Source organism: Phoca vitulina, unplaced genomic scaffold (genome assembly GCF_004348235.1).
Source record: "Phoca vitulina isolate PV1807 unplaced genomic scaffold, GSC_HSeal_1.0 scaffold74, whole genome shotgun sequence".
NCBI classification, from domain to species: Eukaryota; Metazoa; Chordata; class Mammalia; order Carnivora; family Phocidae; genus Phoca; species Phoca vitulina.
This window is the reverse complement of record NW_022589777.1, coordinates 4,694,699-4,714,400: the sequence shown is the minus strand read 5'-3', so window position 1 is coordinate 4,714,400 and position 19,702 is coordinate 4,694,699. Positions and strand designations below refer to the sequence as shown.

General features: G+C 38.9%; 1 protein-coding gene and 1 non-coding gene across 9 annotated transcripts in view; one reads left to right on the top strand and one right to left on the bottom strand.

Annotated features, from left to right (window-relative positions):
* DLG2 (discs large MAGUK scaffold protein 2) overlaps positions 1–19,702 on the top strand; it is a 1,693,368-nt gene that overhangs the window by 292,497 nt on the left and 1,381,169 nt on the right. The gene's annotated exons all lie outside the window — the stretch shown is intronic.
* LOC116625209 lies at positions 5,401–5,507 on the bottom strand. Its single transcript, XR_004298027.1, has one exon. It is a non-coding gene; the product is annotated as a U6 spliceosomal RNA (small nuclear RNA).

Sequence of the window (19,702 nt, the reverse complement as noted above, 5' to 3'; positions counted from 1 at the left end):
AGTGCCATTGTATTGCCTGTAAGGTGACTGTTACTGTATATTGTCTGTGTTCCTTTCTGGTCTATGTTGCTTTTAGGCTCTCTCTTTGCTTAGAGGACCCCTTTCAATATTTCCTGTAGGGCTGGTTTTGTGTTTGCAAATTCCTTTAGTTTTTGTTTGTCCTGGAAGCTTTTTATCTCTCTTTCAATTTTCAATGACAGCCTAGCTGGATATAGTATTCTTGGCTGCATATTTTTCTCATTTAGTACTCTGAATATATCCTGCCAGTCCTTTCTGGCCTGCCAGGTCTCTGTGGATAGGTCTGTTGCCAATCTAATGTTTCTACCATTGTAGGTTACAGACCTCTTCTCCCGAGCTGCTTTCAGGATTTTCTCTTTGTCTCTGAGACTCATAAGTTTTACTATTAGATGTCGGGGTGTTGACCTATTTTTATTGATTTTGAGAGGGGTTCTCTGTGCTTCCTGGATTTTGATGCCTGTTTCCTTCCCCAAATTAGGGAAGTTCTCTGCTATAATTTGCTCCAATATACCTTCTGCACCTCTCTCTCTTCTTCTTCTGGGATCCCAATTATTCTAATGTTGTTTCGTCTTATGGTATCACTTATCTCTCGAATTCTGCCCTCGTGATCCTGTAGTTGTTTATCTCTCCGATTCCCAGCTTCTTTATTTTCCATCATTTGGTCTTCTATATCACTGATTCTCTCTTCTGCCTCATTTATCCTAGCAGTTAGCGCCCCCATATTTGATTGCACCTCGTTAATAGCCTTTTTGATTTCTACTTGCTTAGATTTTAGTTCTTTTACTTCTCCAGAAAGGGTTTCTCTAATAACTTCCATGCTTTTTTCAAGCCCAGCTAGTATCTTTAAAGTGATGATTCTGAACTCTAGATCTGACATTGTACTAATGTCCGTATTGAGTAGGTCCCTGGCAGTCGGTACTACCTCTTGTTCTTTTTGTTGAGGTGATTTTTTCCATCTTGTCATTTTGTGCGGAGGATAATAGATTAATGAGAGAACAAAATTCTAGCAGGGTAATAATGCCCCCAGAAAATATACTCTAAACAAATCAGAAAAGACTTGAAGCAGTGGGAAAAGAAAGGGTAAGAGAGAAAAAAGAAATGGAAAAAAAAAAGAAAAAGAAAAAGATAAAGATAAAAACAAAAACAGAACAAAACAAAACAAAACAAAAACAGAATGTGATCAAATATGATCAGGGTGGTATATAGATCAGTGCCACACACTAGATTTTGGGTGTATTTTGGTCTGTTAGAAGAAAGTGCCTCCCAAAATTTTAAAGAAAGAAAAACTTATATATGTACAAAAATAAGGGTTGATATGATGAAGGGATGGAATATGACTGTAAAGATGGAAATTATAAAAGATTTTATAAAAGGAATTGATAAGAAGTTGTTTGAAAGAAGAAAGAAGAGGATTTAAAAAAAAAAAAAGAAAAGAAGGGAGAGAATGTGATCAGGCAGGGGAGTAGAAAAAAACCATACACTAGAGATTTAGGGTATATTTTGATCTGTTAGAAGAAACTATCTCAAAATTTTAAAGAGAGAACAACTTATATATATATGCCAAAAATACGGGTAACTACTATGAAGGGATAGAATATGACTCTAAAAATGAAAAATAAAAATGTTTTTTAAAAAAGGGATTGATAAGATGTTGGTTGAAAAAGGGAAAAAGAAAAATTCAAAAAAAAAAAAAGAAAAAAAGACAGTTAAAAAAAAAATTAACTTTGAAAGACTAAATCATCGTAAAAAAGCCATGAATTCTATGTGCAGTATTCCCCTATCGCTGGAGTTCTGCTGTTCTCATTGATCGGTAAACTTGGTCTTGGCTGGCTGTTCTCGCTGATCTTCTGGGGGAGGGGCCTGTTGCCATGGTTTCCAAATGTCTTTGCTGGAGGCGGAATTGCCCGCCCTTGCCCAGTTCCGGGCTAAGTAATCTGCTTGGGTTTGCTCTCGGGAGCTTTTGTTCCCTGCAAGCTTTCCGTACAGCTTTGGAGGAGGAGAGTGAAAATGGCGGCCTCCCAATCTCTGCCCCAGAGGAGCCGAGAACTTGGGGCCCCTCTCCTCAGTGAGCCCCCAGAGAAAAGCCGCCAGTCACTCCCGTCTCCCCGGTCTCCGGCCGCACTCCATGCTCACCCGGCCTGTTGCCGAGCATTTCTATCTCTGGCACCTGACCCCGTGTGGAGTCTCCAAACCCAGCAGATCCCTGCGGTGCGCTCCCGCGCCGCTCCTCCCGGGGGAAGAAGGTGAGTCTCCCAGGATCTGCCGCTTGTTGGGTCCCTGCTGGAGGAGTGGTGGCCCAACTGTGCCGCAGATCACAGTTTATGACAACCCCGAGCTGAGAGCCCGTGCCTCGGCTCTGTCTCTGCAGCCGGCTTCCCTGCTCTGATACCTGGGAGCTCTGCCACCCTCAGGCACCCCCGGTCTTTCTGTGACCCCAAGGGTCCTGAGACGACACTGTCCCACGAGGGTTCCACCCCCCGCTTAGCCACCGGAGTGACGTCTCTCAGCGGAGCAGACTTCTAAAAGTTCTGATTTTGTGCTCCGTGGCTCTATCACTTGCCAGAAGCGGCTGACGGAGGCCCCCTCCCCCGCCATCTATCCTCCCGAATATCGCCTCAGATTCACTTCTCCGCACGTCCTACCTTCCAGAAAGTGGTCGCTTTTCTGTTCAGAGAGTTGTTACTATTCTTTTCTTCGATCTCCTGTTGAGTTCATAGGTGTTCAGAATGGTTTGATCCCTATCCAGCTGAATTCCTGAGAGGAGACGAAATCCAGGTCTCCTACTCCTCCACCATCTTGCTCCACCCCGAAAAGTGAAGTTTGATCTATTTCAAAGTTCTGGTCCAAGATGTAGGAAGACCCTGATATCACCTCCTCCCATAGACACATCAAATCTACAGCTATATATGGAGCAACTTGCTCTGGGGAAAAACAAACAAACAAAAAAAACAAACCTAAACTAAAAAAAACTGGCAAAGCAGCCGCTTCACATCAGGCTCATGAGAGGGAAACTATACTGAAGTGGATAGGAAAGGCTGAGAAACAGTCTCACCATAAACACCACCCCCTGGTGTGGTGACCCGCAATCAGGAGGGAACTCAAAACCTGGAGCTTCTCCTTGAGGAGCAAAAAGGATTTGTGTTCCACATTGGGCACCCTAACTTTTAAGATCAGCACCTGAGGGATGAGTCCCTAAAACATCTGGCTATGATGAAGAAAAATAAAGTTCAGAAACCATGGGGGATGGGAGAGGTGAAGAAGAGACAGAAATTGACAGAAGTAGCAACCAAATTTACATCGGTCAGTTAAGTACTTGAGTTTATTGTCCTGTTCTGACCTACTTTGGTAAACTCTGGTTATCATTCATTTCATTGTAGATTAAAAAAGAAAGAGCAACCAAAAAAGCATATTCAATTTTTATCCATTCCATAAAACAAAAAATAAAGTTTTTGATAAGGTTTACATCTGCTGACAAAGTTCCCCAGATCAATATTTTAAAAAATTAAAATGTTATGATATAAGCAAATCTGATGTAAAACTGTTGCAAACCTAGCATTATGCCCTTTATCTAGATTTTTAATGAAACAATGTCTATAAACAAGAACTTCCAGAAACAGACATGCCAAAAATCTGAAATCATGTCTATAATTACCTCCAGAAATGATTTGACATAGTTCAATTTTTCTTTTCCTGTATTTTGCTATTTCCTTTTAATCTCTTCAATTAGATTTTTAAGAAAAGAAGTGCTAAAGGTCTTGGGAGTGAATAACAAGTTATTTTGAGTTTTAAAGTTACGTCTTGGAATGTTTTTCAAAACCAAACCTTGTAATCTATTGTCAGGATAAGATAATAGGCTTTGCAAATGTCAAGGCAAAGGTCACATCTGGCACATTCTTCTCCAGGTCTGATCAGCAGGCACTTTCTAATTTTTGTTGTCCCCAACTTACTTATGCCCTAACACTACTCTGATAATTTGAAGATATGATGACAAATTATATAGTTCAGTTGGTTGCAATATGCTGCAGTTTTATTTTTTGATGTGTTCTCACATTCCTCATACTGTTATTTATAATTACATCTGGCCCACCAAATGTAAGCTCCATTAGCGTTTTATCTCTGTATCTCTAGTGTCTAGAAATGTGCCATGCCTAAGAGTACACGCTCAATAAATGCCTATTGAATGAGTGAATAAATTAATGGTTCATTTCCTTAATTATTTCATGCTGCAAGTCTAGAGATCATAAATTATTGGAAGAGTTTGGGCCAAACTAAATTATGTGTACTTTCCTCAGAGTCCACTAAAGCCAATACATCAAGCATTCTGAACACTCTTGAATACTGTGGAAAAAGGGCTGAATTTTTTTTAACTGTGCCCACGAGGTTAGTTTCTTAGATGTTCTGCTTTGGAACAAAGGAATGTTATAGTTAGAGTACTTATTATGTGGAAAATAGGGTCTGTATTATACCATTTATTTAATTAATAAATCATTTGTATGATAAACATCTGCAAGACAATACACTTAAACTTTAGTTATTTCATTTTTATGTAAACTGGAAAGGTGGAAATATACCTTTCAAAAAAATCAGGATAAACCAAACATGTTTTAGGCTGTTTGTGCCCTAAACTCACTCATGTGTCATTTAATTTGTTGGGCAGATGGCAGCCATAGGAGGAGGGGTTCTGAAATAAGTCACCAGGATAGCTGGGCACTTTACTGTCTGCATGTTTTAATAGGGATTCCCAGTTGGAGGTGACTGATCCTCTCTGAGTGAGCTCTCAGTTCCACTGAAGTCTGTCTTTGTCTTATAGGCAGGGGTGAACCAATTCTGCCTTCTGCTGACTTTTTCCTGCTTCTTTCCTTAGTCAGGCTTGGGGTTCTCCTTTGTGCAGCTTTATAGTGATTTCTTTGTCTAGTATTTGCCTTCTCTCTGGTGAGCTCTTTCCTCTCCATTCATTCTCATCTACTATGACTACTGTATCATCTTTGTCTCAAGTGATTCGTAGTATGATTGTTCTTTAAAAAAAAAAAAATCACTTCATAGTACTGTTCTTATTTTCAGCTTGCTTGTTAAAAGCCCTTAAGGTTGGTTATTTTCCTAGGCTTTCACTGATTTGGAATTTTTCTAGAAACATCTGTTCGTATAAATTATGCTGGACTTTTTTTGCCCATTTGAGTACCAGAATTCACTGCTATTAAGAAAGAAGTTGAGATTAGGAGGATCTTGATATCATTCATACTTGGATTGAAATGTATTTTGAACCTATTTTGCATTTTGAGCCAGAATGTATTCTGAAATTAGATTAACACTTTGTAATAAATGGGCAGTGGTGGCCCCATATTTGTGGTGGAGAACATACAAAATATTCTGATGCATGGCTATGGTATCATAGGGATTGTCAATAAATAGTGTGTCATCCTTGCACAGGGGTCATACTAATCTTCCCTGTATTATTCCAATTTTAGTACATGTGCTGCTGAAGCAAGCACGGGATTGTCAGTAAATAATGATACTGACAATTGAACCTCCTGGCCCGATAACCACACAAACAGACCCAGTTCCTGCCTTCCATAATCCCAAAACCACATTGTCCTTACCTAATCAGATTGACATGTACCTCTCCCCTCATCCTGTTTCTTGATATCTTTATCATTAGAACACACACACCACACACGAGATCACTTCTCTAAGAGCTCTCACTAACCACTCTATCCTAAATGCATGAGCTTAATTGCCCTTCTAACCTATTGTCTTGTGATATATAACTGTCATGAGCCATCAATAAGTTATGAATTTCTGGAAATCAAGAGTTAGTTTATGCTTCTTAATAGTCTAAAGTGTCAAATATTTCTTTGGGTTTTTTGTTTGTTTGTTTGTTTTGTTGTGTTTGTTTTGTTTTGGCATTCAGTCAATATCTGGTGATTTTTAAGCATCCAGTTGAACCAAAAATTTCATACTGTCTGAGGCAGTAGGTGTTTTGTGGAGTCATTCAGGAAGCAATCTATTTTTGCTAATGACATTTGGTTATATTTGCCAATTTACTAACAGTCATTGTTGGGGACTATGAGAGACCCAGGGGAGCTAGAGAAAGGAGATAAACAGTCCAAAGGAACACAACCATTTCACAACTGTAGTGTTGTGGAGGGTTTACTCTCATTTGTGAGAAGCTTCATACTCATGCTGACCAGAGAAGAGCTAGCAATTCATATTTTACAAACACAATCCAACCTCAAAACTATACACTGAGATTTCTCCAGTATCTGGAAAAACTGGAGTTCTAGTCCGTGCTGTGTTATTGAGGGACAGACAAAGCAGGCTTTGGCATGGGAAACCATCCTTCAACAAGTAGAAAGTCAGTGGAGAAAACAGGCTCATCATGGTCTACATCCATTCACTATAGAAAATATTGACCATAGTTGATTTGTTAGATTTTTCCCTTTAGCAATGATTTTCCATTTCCATGATGACTGAATAGATTTTATTAGCCAACATAATGAGCTGGCAGCTTGTTATAAAGAGCAACTTATATTAGCTATTTATTCTTGGGCAAGTTGTTTCTCTAATTATTAGGAACTTTATTTAAAATGTAGAGTTTTGGAAAATGTCAAGAAGAAAGAAAGGGTGAATTGCAAGTGAAAAAGAGAGGGAATTATGACTTTTCTTCTTTTATTGAAGTCTATTTGTTCTTCTTTTAGAGCTTACTTGGGAACAGAAATGAGAGAAGGCAGATACTATATTCCTGACTGATGATGATAAGTAATAATGGCAAAAAAAAAAAAAAAAAAAAAAAAAAAATCAAGGGTTGAAGGTAGTATGGGACTGCTTGGAAAGAGAAAGAAATACCATGATGTTCATGAAGTATTATCAGTGGTGCTGCCCCAACCCCCTTGACCAGGAGCTCAAGTATTCATATGGGGGTCAAAGCCCTAGAGTCCTTAGTGTTCAATTTGGTCATGTACTATATTTTCCTTGCAATTGAAGTCCTCAGCACTCTTACTCTATTTTCTCTCCCAAAGTGATCTTACTCACTTCATGACATCAGTAATTATTTATTTACTGATTACCCCAAATTTACATTTTCTACCCAAACCTCTCTTCTAAACTGACCTATCTAATTATCTTCTCAGCAACTTCACCTTGATGCCTTATAGCAGCATCAAACCAAAATATCTAAAACTCATTTTATGATTTTCTGCTTGAGAAATCTACTTCTTCTCTGGTGTTCTCCATGTCAGGGATTTCCCCCCATACCTCTCCATCTCAGGGATGGTTGCTCCCACCCCATCCTCAGGCATTTGGTCAAGCCACGTACCCTGATTATCTTCCTCTCTCATTACCTTTTACATATCAGTTAAGTTTAACTCCTAAATATCTTTGAATGTGTCCTTTTATCTTCATCTCTATCAGTCTAATGCAAGCCATCATCATCATCTCTCACATGAACTGCTAACTGATCTCATCACATCATTCTTGTCCCATGCCAATCCATATTGCAAATAGAAGCCACAGTGAGATTTATAAGAGACAAATCTGATTATAATTTGCCCCTGCTTAAAATTTGTTGATAGCATTTCATTTTTAAAGATATACTGCATAGGGGTGCCTGGGTGGCTCAGTCAGTTAAGTGTCTGCCTACGGCTCAGGTCATGATCCTAGGGTTCTGGGATCGAGCCCCACACCAGGTTCCCTGCTCAGCGGGGAGCCTGCTTCTCCCTCTCCTCCCCACTTGTGCTCTCTCTCTGTCTCTCAAATAAATTAAAATCTTAAGAAAAAAGATATACTGCATAATCTTTTAGCGATAGCCCACAAAATTCTGGGTGATCACCTCCTGCCAGCCTTCTCTCATGCCAGTCTTTCTTTCCCTCCTTGTGCTACACACAGCCTCACTGCTCTTTCTTTCAGTTCCCTAACTATATCAAGTTCCTTCTCATATTGGAATTTGTACATGCTTCTTCCTTTATTTGCAATTATCTAAGGATTTTCTATTCTGTTGTCACCTTAAGTCACACATCTTCAAATAAAGACTTCCTTGATGCTGTGGACTGAATTGTGTTCCCCCAAAATTCACATGTTGAAGCCCTAACCTCCAGTGTGATGGTATTTGGAGATAGGGCCTATGGGAGGTAATTACGTTTAGATGAGGTTATAAGAATAGGACCCTCAAGATGGGATTAAGGCGTTCATAAGAGAGATAGCAGAGCGTTCTCTTTCTTTGCCCACCCCTTTCTCTGTACCTCTGTATCTCTCTTTCTCTCTCTGCCCTCTGAAGACATAGCAAGGAGGCAGCTGTCTGCAAGTCAGGCAGTGAGCCTTTACCCAGAAACTAGGCTTGCTGACACCCTGATCTTGAACTGCAGCCTCCAGAACTGTGAGAAAATAAATTCCTATTATCTAAGCCACCTAGTCTATAATATTTTGTTTTGGCAGCCTGAGCTAATACACTTGAGTAACCACAAACTAGTCAGGGCTACCTTTTATCCATTCTCAGAGTCTTTTTGTTTTTTTAATCTTTTCTTTCTTTCTTTCTTTCTTTCTTTTTTTTTTTTTTTTTTGGTCAGAGAGAGAGAGAGAGAAAGCACTAACAGGGGGAGGAGCAGGCAGAGGGAGAAGCAGGCTCCCCGCTGAGCAAGGAGACTGATGCGGGACTTGATCCCAGGACCCTGGGATCATGACCTGAGCCGAAGGCAGACACTTAACCGACTGAGCCACCCAGGTGTCCCCCATTCTCAGAGTCTTTGTGCTTTTATTTTTGTCTTCTCTGTTAAACTTTAAGCTTGATGAGGGCTTTCTTGAACACTGTCTATTACCAGTCCCCAACACATTGTTTAGCATATAAAAAATGGTATGTTAAATGATATTTGTGTGAAATATACAATTACTGTACTTCCTTACATAAAAATATGACTTCCTATGTTGGTCTATATTCTTAATACAACCTCATCATAAAAAGGTATCCCCTCCTAGAGTCCCTTGATTTCATTGACAGCCTCATCTGCTTGTTGCTTCAACAATCTTCTTAGGAAACAGACAAAGCTGGCAGTGGAGATTGGGTTATTGAAACCAAGAATCTTCATCAGGGCTCTTGTTCCTAGGAAAAATGGCAGAAGATGCCAGGGTTTAATTTTCTCTAGGGTTTTACCTCCATGTTTTTACTTCTGCTTCGACACTTTCTTTGACCTTTATATATAAGGTCGTTGAGGTGAAGGGTGGTATCTTTGGCATTTAACTATCATAAGAATATCCAGTCCCATGTTTTGTGGACTATCATTATACCATTGGCCATCCCTCAGTTGTCAGCTGATCTGATAACTTTATTCAGATGAGGACCAGTTAGCTAATCCTTAGCATTGTTCAAATTAAATTTATTCTTTTTAGAAAGATGGTTAAGGAGCACAGAGGCCAGTTGTTGTTCAATCGACCTCAAGATACTTTTTGAAAATTCTATGGAAAGAACAGGGGATGCTACAGCTTTATGGAAGATGACAAAATTTCTGAACAAGGGTGAGTAACTCTCCCTCCAGTCCCTTTAGGAAATCTTTGACCTCTCATAGTGAAATGGTACAAGTGACAGAGGATTTTATGGCTTCCCATGCTTACAGCTCAACTTCAGTTGTCTTGTCAAGGCTTTGGTATATATATTAGTTAACTAATGCTGCTGTAATGAATTACCCCAGACTAGGTGGTTTAAACCAACACAAACCTATTATCTTAAATTCCTGATATTAGAAATCAGAAATAAGACTTACAAGTGTAAAAGTGATGGTGTCAGCAGTGCTACATTCCTTTTGGAGGCTCAAGGAGAGGATTTGTGTCCAGCTTCTGGAGGCAGCATGCATTCCTGGGCTTGTGGCCCCTGTGTCCACCTTCAAAATGCACAATCCTGCCTTCTCCTTCCATCTTCACCTTTCCCTTTCTGACCTGGCCCTCCTGTCTCCCTATTATATGGACTTTTGTAATTACATTGAGCTTACCTGGATAATCCAAGATAATGGTAATCTTCCCACCTCAAGCTCCTTAAACTCAATCACATCTTCAAAGTCCCCTCTACCATGTATTGTAACCTATTCAAAAGTTTGGGGATTAGTACATGGACATTTTTGCAGGGAAAGGAAACATTATTCTGCTTACCACAGTGAAGTAGACCTAACAACTTCATATTTCTAAAAATGCCAGACAGGATTTAATTCAAGGAACAAAAGTTATGTCTTTTTCTCTAGGTGTTTTACTTAAGGTCTCGATTTTCCTATATAAAATGCCATGTATATCGTAGCTGCTTATTATCATTATCTTCAGTTAGGCACCTATTTTTGCTCAGATGTGAAGGGTAATCATTTGTTAGCTTAAGTTAGATCACTGATCTAATGGAAATTGCTTATGACACTGTGAAGTTAAGACTTAAAAAATGTGAGCCTGTGCATTCCATACTTACGTATTATAGCTAACTAAAAAGCAATGTAAATTAGGAAGAAGTAAATATCCAACTTAGTCTTCAAGGTACAACCTAAATGTTATCTCTTCTACAGAATCATTGCTGACCTCCCTAGGTAGAACTAGGTACTGCTTCCACCTTGCTGTGATAGCAGGATGTGCATGACTCTGTTGCAGCATTGACCACATTGATGTATTGATCAGTTTACATGACGATCTCCCAAGTTCTTAAGGGCAAGGACTGTGTTCTGTTTCTCCCAGTACTAATGCTGCCTACAACTGTGTCTGACACATAGCTGGTGTTTTATGGATGCTTTTTGAGGGAATGAATTCTTTTGCAAATTTGTTTAACATCTCTTTGTGATTCATTGGCTATCTAATTTATAACATTGGTTAAGGAGCACAGTGATGAGACTTGCTGAAAGAGTATAGATGAATCAATAGAAATCTACTCCCATCCCTAGGAAAGAAAATCTGAGCTCATGTCTTTACTAATGATGGATCAGTAGCAGCATTTCCCAGCACAAAGCATATTGCAGTTCATGATCAGGTCAGATCATGTCCTTACTGAGTATAGATAAAAAGAAGTATGCCCTTAGAGGATATGATGGGATATAAGACTTTGAGTGCACACTTAAAATACTATATTAATTGAGTAGAAATTAGATCCAAACAAACAATTGGAAATATGTAGTTCTATAGCTAGGTTTAGAGCATACGAATCTAACAAAGTTCTCTGTCCCATGAGGAATGTTTAAACTCGATCATAATCCCTTTCAGTTTACTTTTTTAAGATTAAAAAATCACGTTTTTCATTTTTTTTAAGTTTTATAGAGGTATAATCGATATATAAAGATTTCATGTATTTAATGTGTACATTTTGATGAGTTTGGACATTTGCATATACCGTTCTCACAATCAGGATATTAAACATATCCATTACCTCCCAAATTGTCCTTGTGTTCTTTTATGTGTGTGTGTCTTAATGATAACACTTAACATGAAATCTATCCTTTTAACATATTTTAAAGTGTACCAAACCATATTCTTAACTAGAGGCACTATGTTATACAGCAAGTCTCTAAAAATTATTCGTCTTGCGTAACTGAAACTTTATACTCATTGAGCAGCAACTTCCCATTTTCCCCTTCTCCAAGCCCCTGGCAACCACCATTCTGCTTCTATGAGTTTGACTATTTCAGATACCTAATATAAGCATTACTATACAGTATTTGTCTTTTTGTTACTGGCTTATTTCACTTAGCATAATACCTTCCGGGTTCATCCATGTTGGGGCATATGGCAGGATTTCCTTTCTTAAGGCTGAATAATATTTCGTTGTATGTATACACCACATTTTTCTTTATCCACTCATCTATTAATGGACATTTGGGTTGTTTCCTTATCTTGGCTATTGTGAATAATGCTGCAATGAACATGCAGATGCAGATACCTCTTTGAGATCCTGATTTCATTTCTACTTAATAGCTGCCTTCACTGCTTGGTTATTTAGCAGTCATCTCACGGTTTCTTTAAGCTCCACTTTCTAGAGGTATTGGCACCAAAAAGCCTGTGTTATAGGTGGTGGTCCCTGAAGTTCCAGAGTCTGGGTTATAGGGTGTTAAGGGTCTCTTAGCCACTGTATTTGTAATGGATCTCCCAGCTACCCTGGCAGATGCTTTCTGGAAGTCCTGAGAATATCATAGTCAGTGATTTTCAATACTGACTCAGTATCAGAATCAGTTGCGGTGCTTTAGAAAAACAAGAGTCTAGGAACCCACCTGAGATTCTCATACAGAGAGCCTAGAGAAGGATTTGATTGACTTTCAAAAGTCTTGAAGAAGAAGAAAGAGAGAGAGGGGCAGAAGGTATATTGGAGCAAATAATAGCAGAGAACTTCCCTAATTTGGGGAAGGAAACAGGCATCAAAATCCAGGAAGCACAGAGAACCCCTCTCAAAATCAATAAAAATAGGTCAACACCCTGACATCTAAGAGTAAAACTTACGAGTCTCAGAGACAAAGAGAAAATCCTGAAAGCAGCTCGGGAGAAGAGATATATAACCTACAATGGTAGAAACATTAGACTGGCAACAGACCTATCCACAGAGACCTGGCAGGCCAGAAAGGACGGGCAGGATATATTCAGAGCACTAAATGAGAAAAATATGCAGCCAAGAATACTATATCCAGCTAGGCTGTCATTGAAAATAGAAGGAGAGATAAAAAGCTTCCAGGACAAACAAAAACTAAAGGAATTTGCAAACACAAAACCAGCCCTACAAGAAATCTTGAAAGGGGTCCTCTGAGCAAAGAGAGAGCCTAAAAGCAACATAGACCAGAAAGGAACGCAGACAATATACAGTAACAGTCACCTTACAGGCAATACAATGGCACTAAATTCCTATCTTTCAATAGTTACCCTGAATGTAAATGGGCTAAATGCCCCAGTCAAAAGACACAGGCTATCAGATTGGATAAAAAACAAGACCCATCGATATGCTGTCTGCAAGAGACTCATTTTAGACCCAAAGACACCTCCAGATTGAAAGTGAGGGGCTGGAAAACCATTTAGCATGCTAATGGACACCAAAAGAAAGCTGGGGTGGCAATCCTTATATCAGACAAATTAGATTTTAAACCAAAGACTGTAATAAGAGATGAGGAAGGACACTATATCCTACTTAAAGGGTCTATCCAACAAGAAGATATAACAATTGTAAATATCTATGCCCCTAACATGGGAGCAGCCAATTATATACAGCAATTAATAACAAAAGCAAAGAAACACATCGACAACAATAGAATAATAGTAGGGGACTTTAACACCCCCCTCACTGAAATGGACAGATCATCTAAGCAAAAGATCAACAAGGAAATAAAGACTTTAAATGACACAATGGAGACCAGATGGACTTCACAGACATATTCAGAACATTCCATCCCAAAGCAACGGAATACACATTCTTCTCTAGTGCCCATGGAACATTCTCCAGAATCGATCACATCCTAGGTCATAAATCAGGTCTCAACTGGTACCAAAAGATTGGGATCATTCCCTGCGTATTTTCAGACCACAATGCTTTGAAACTAGAACTCAATCACAAGAGGAAAGTCGGAAAGAACTCAAATACATGGAGGCTAAAGAGCATCCTACTAAAGAATGAATGGGTCAACCAGGAAATTAAAGAAGAATTAAAAAACTTCATGGAAACCAATGAAAATGAAAACACACTATTCAAAATTTTTGGGATGCAGCAAAGGCAGTCCTAAGAGAAAAGTATATAGCAATACAAGCCTTTGTCAAGAAAAAAAAAGGGTCTCAAGTACACACCCTAACCCTACACCTAAAGGAGCTGGAGAAAGAACAGCAAATAAAGCCTGAACCCAGCAGGAGAAGAGAAATAATAAAGATCAGAGCAGAAATCAATGAAATAGAAACTAAAAGAACAGTAGAACAGATCAATGAAACTAGGAGCTGGTTCTTTGAAAGAATTAACAAGATTGATAAACCCCTGGCCAGACTTATCAAAAAGAAAAGAGAAATGACCCAAATCAACAAAATCATGAATGAAAGAGGAGAGATCACAACCAACACCAAAGAAATACCAACAATTATAAGAACATATTATGAGCAACTCTATGCCAGCAAATTAGATAACCTGGAAGAAATGGATGCATTCCTAGAGATGTATCAACTACCAAAACTGAACCAGGAAGAAATAGAAAACCTGAACAGACCTATAACCACTAAGGAAATTGACCAGTCATCAAAAATCTCCCAACAAACAAAAGCCCAGGGACAGATGGCTTCCCAGGGGAATTCTACCAAACATTTAAAGAAGAATTAATACCTATCCTTCTGAAACTGTTCCAAAAAATAGAAATGGAAGGAAAACTTCCAAACTCGTTTTATGAGGCCACCATTACCTTGATCCCAAAACCAGACAAAGACCCCATCAAAAAGGAGAATTACAGACCAATACCCTGCTGAACATGGATGCAAAAATTCTCACCAAAATACTAGTCAAGAGGATCCAACAGTACATTAAAAGGATTATTCACCACGACCAAGTGGGATTTATCCCTGGGCTGTAACGTTGGTTCAACACCCGCAAATCAATCAACGTGATACAATACATTAACAAAAGAAAGAACAAGAATCATATGATCCTCTCAATAGTTGCAGAAAAAGCATTTGACAAAGTACAGCATCCTTTCTTGATCAAAACTCTTCAGAGTATAGGGATAGAGGGTATATACCTCAATATCATAAAAGCCATCTACGAAAAACCTACAGCGAACATCATTCTCAATGGGGAAAAACTGAGAGCTTGCCCCGTAAGGTGAGGAACGCGGCAGGGATGTCCACTATCACCACTGCTATTCAACATAGTATTGGAAGTCCTAGCCACAGCAATCACACAACAAAAAGAAATAAAAGGTATCCAAATCAGCCTAGAAGAAATCAAACTCTCACTCTTTGCAGATGATATGATACTTTATGTGGAAAACCCAAAAGACTCCACCCCAAAACTGCTAGAACTCATACAGGAATTCAGTAAAGTGGCAGGATATAAAATCAATGCACAGAAATCAGTGGCATTCCTATACACCAAAACAAGACAGAAGAAAGAGAAATTAAGGAGTTGATCCCATTTACAATTGCACCCAAAACCATAAGATACCTAAGAATAAATCTAACCAAAGAGGCAAAGGATCGATCTGTACTCAGAAAACTATAAAATACTCATGAAAGAAATTGAGGAAGACACAAAGAAATGGAAAAACGTTCCATGCTCATGGATTAGAAGAACAAATATTGTGAAGATGTCAATGCTACCTAGAGCAATCTACACATTCAGTGCAATCCCCATCAAAATACCATCCACTTTTTCCAAAGAAATGGAACAAATAATCCTCAAATTTGTATGGAACCAGAAAAGACCCCAAATAGCCACAGGAATGTTGAAAAGGAAAAGCAAAGCTGGCAGCATCACAATTCCGGACTTCCAGCTCTATTACAAAGCTGTCATCATCAAGACAGTATGGTACTGGCACAAAAACAGACACATAGATCAATGGAACAGAATAGAGAGCCCAGAAATGGACCCTCAACTCTATGGTCAACTCATCTTTGACAAAGCAGGAAAGAATGTCCAATGGCAAAAAGACAGTCTCTTCAACAAATGGTGTTGGGAAAATTAGACAGCCACATGCAGAAGAATGAAACTGGACCATTTCCTTACAGCACACACAAAAATAGACTCAAAATGGATGAAAGACCTAAATGTGAGACAGGAGTCCATCAAAATCCTAAAGGAGAACACAGGCAGCAACCTCTTCGACCTCAGCTGCAGCAACTTCTTCCTAGAAACATCACCAAGGCAAGGGAAGGAAGGCAAAACGAACTATTGGGACTTCATCAAGATAAAAAGCTTTTGCACAGCAAAAGAAACAGTCAACAAAACCAAAAGACAACTGACAGAATGGGAGAAGATATTTGCAAATGACATATCAGATAAAGGGCTAGTATCCAAAATCTATAAAGAACTTATCAAACTCAACACCCAAAGAACAAAGAATCCAATCAAGAAATGGGCAGAAGACATGTACAGACATTTCTCCAAAGAAGACATCCAAATGGCCAACAGACACATGAGAAAGTGCTGAACATCGCTTGGCATCAGGGAAATCCAAATCAGAACCTCAATAAGATTGGCTCACACCAGTCAAAATGGCTAAAATTAGCAAGTCAGGAAATGACAGATGTTGGGGGGGATGCGGAGAAAAGGGAACCCTCCTACACTGTTGCTGGGAATGCAAGCTGGTGCAGCCACTCTGGAAAACAGTATGGAGGTTCCTCAAAAAGTTGAAAATAGAGCTACCCTATGACCCAGCAATTGCACTACTGGGTATTTACCCCAAAGATACAAATTTAGGGATCCGAAGGGGTACGTGCACCCCAATGTTTATAGCAGCGATGTCCACAATAGCCAAACTGTGGAAAGAGCCAAGATGTCCATCGACAGATGAATGGATAAAGAAGAAGTGGTATATATATACAATGGAATATTATGCAGCCATCAAAAGGAATGAGATCTTACCATTTGCAACGACGTGGATGGAACTGGAGGGTATTATGCTGAGCGAAATAAGTCAAACAGAGAAAGACATGTGTCATATAATCTCACTGATATGAGGAATTCTTAATCTCAGGAAACAAACTGAGGGTTGCTGGAGTGGCGGGTAGGGTGGGAGGGATGGGGTGACTGGGTGATAGACACTGGGGAGGGTATGTGCTCTGGTAAGCGTGGCGAATTGTGCAAAACTGTTGAATCTCAGATCTGTACCTCGGAAACAAATAATGCAATATATGTTAAGAAAAAAAGATAGCAGGAAGGGAAGAATGAAGGGGGGGAATCGGAGGGGGAGATGAACCATGAGAGACAATGGACTCTGAAAAACAAACTGAGGGTTCTAGAGGGGAGGGGGGTAGGAGGATGGGTTAGCCTGGTGATGGGTATTAAAGAGGGCACGTTCTGCATGGAGCACTGGGTGTTATGCACAAACAATGAATCATGGAACACTACATCAAAAACTAATGATGTAATGTATGGTGATTAACATAACAATAAAAAATTTAAAAAAAAACTTTCAAAAGTCTTGTGGGCAATATCGATATGCAGCCAGTGTTGGAAACATATGGCTGAGTTTAAGCATGGGTGGCTTTGTCCCTCAATTGAGCAACGGAGAGGAGAGAACAGTATGAAGAGGCAGGTCTGATGTAGAAAGTACTCAAGCTATCATCCTCACAATACTGTTTCCTACTTGTTGACTGAATGCATGGTGCATCCAATGCCAGTGTATTTTTCAAGATGATGATTATATGAAATAATGAATATAATGAAATTGGAATAGTTCTTCCACATAATATATTCTAAATAAATATTTATTTCCTTTTTTTGTTTTTGTTTTGTTTTGTTTTGTTTTTGTTAACTCACCTGGAAAGTGTAATAGGCTGTTCTGTGAGGACCATGTTTTCCCCTGAAGAACAAGGAGTGATATTAACAATCTGAGCTTATTACATCTGTATTTTGTCACATTACAGATAGGAGAGGTCAAAAGAGTTACTGTTATAAGGTGACAATGTATGTATATCTACATATTAATGTGTATATTACATACACATGGCAATGACTATATGTAAATAGGCAAAGAGATACACACATAACCATCCATCTACCTATTTGGCATTTCATTTCCTTATTGTCAACAGCCAAAGTGATCAAATGGGAATGGTACCCAAATTTTTCTCTTAAGGAAAAAAAAAAGCCATTCTTATGTCATTTTCTTATAACCTACTAATCGAGGGCAAAATCAACCAATACAGGCATATACAGAAAGCCAGTTGGAATATATTAGTTTTTTCTTTCTTTAGGTCATTTTTAAAGCTTGTAAAAGAGCAAGAATTTGTTAGGAAGAAAACGAGAAGAAGAGATTTTTTCATTTTTGTCTCTGGTCTCTTTAACTGTTTTCATCCTACTCCACAGGCTCCTCTTTTCCCACCTGCCCCTAAAACATTGCTATTCCCAGGTCTTGATATAACCCATCCAGTCTCCTTGGGTGATGTAATTCATTCAAATTATGCTTAAAATGATGCTAATGACTCACAAATTTATATATCCCCCTTGAGGACATCTATGTATCCCTTGCTTTGCATGTATAAAATTGACCCACATATATGTCCACCAAAACCTACTCTATCTTATATTTCCCAGCTCTGTAGTTTGTATTTTTATGTCTTCAGTTACCCAAGTAATAAACAGGAAACATTCCTACCCATCTCCTGCTCCTCATCTCTCACACCCAAATCCCATGTATTCTACTTGCTTAATTAAGGAAGTTGAAACTGTTCTCTTCTCTTCTTTTCCTTGCCTATTGTCTTAGTTTACATCCACATCATCTCACATGGAATACCATAATACTAACTCTGATTCTTTCCACCTCCAGGCTCACAATCTATCCTCTCTGTTGATGGAAGTGATTTTTCTGAAATATAAATCTTATCATGAGATTCTTCTGGACTGTCCCCCAAATTTTCAATTACTTTCCATTGTCCATACCATAAAATCTGTAAGTCCTTATTTTGGCATAGGAAATCCTACAAGTTTTGGTCTCTATCATTAATACCACTGCAGACCTTTCCTCAATGCTCACTGAACCTAAAACTCTAGTATTCTGAATCTGTATATCCTCAAACACGTGAAGCCGTTTCGTATTTCCACACCACTGTGCACCCCTCAGCTGCCTTAGCCTGTAGCACTGTCCTGCCTCTCCCTCACCACTGATGAACATCTTCTTCCAGAATCACTTCATGGCCACCTTCTTGATGATGTCTTTAAGACCCTATCCTCCAGCAGAATTGAGTACTTCCATCTTTGTGCCAATACTTAGGTCACATTTTTTTCCTCCAAAAGTGACAGACAAGATGGGTGTAGTGGAAGTGCTGTGTGTAGTCATGTATTGGATTTCTGATTAGGTATATGTTTGATTCTCCTTTTATATCCTGCATCTCCACTGGCATTTTTCCAAAAACCTATTTTCTACCAAACTATAGGGAATATTCCAAAATATTCTCAGTACTCTGCTTTAAGAAAAACTGGAAATACCAAATTCAAGTTCACAAAGTACGCAAATTAGTGGCTGCTTACTTAGGTACTCCAGTCAGTATTAGGTAATAAGCCTATTTGACATCTAGTGTACCAGTTATGGTTCTGGCCTCTGGAGTTCAGAAGTTGGGAACACACAGTCCTTTCCTTAAGAGAATGTAATCTAGAAGAAAGAAATGGGGAAATTCGTTAAACAAAATGATTTATTTCAGGATTTTGCTTAGCTGCAATTTTATGAGGAGCTTTCAATGTATATTTTGAGTTATGTAGAATCTTTTCTGCATATTTCTAATTAGTATGTCAGATTCATAAAATGTGCCATACTTATAGATTCTATAGAAGCACTATTCCAAATTGAGGAAGGAGGAGGTTTTTTTCCCCCCATTTGGATTATATAAGGTTCAAACTTGGAGTTTTTCAGAGCCACACTGCTTTCAGAAATGGCATTGAACAGAACTATCTTAACTCAACCTTGTCAACTTGCCTGTGACACATGAAGGCACTAAAAGGCTCAGCCATTATATCCAGCTATCTGTTAGGTGCTGCTCACTGCATCTGAAATCCTGAAATTAGGGCAAGCCTCTT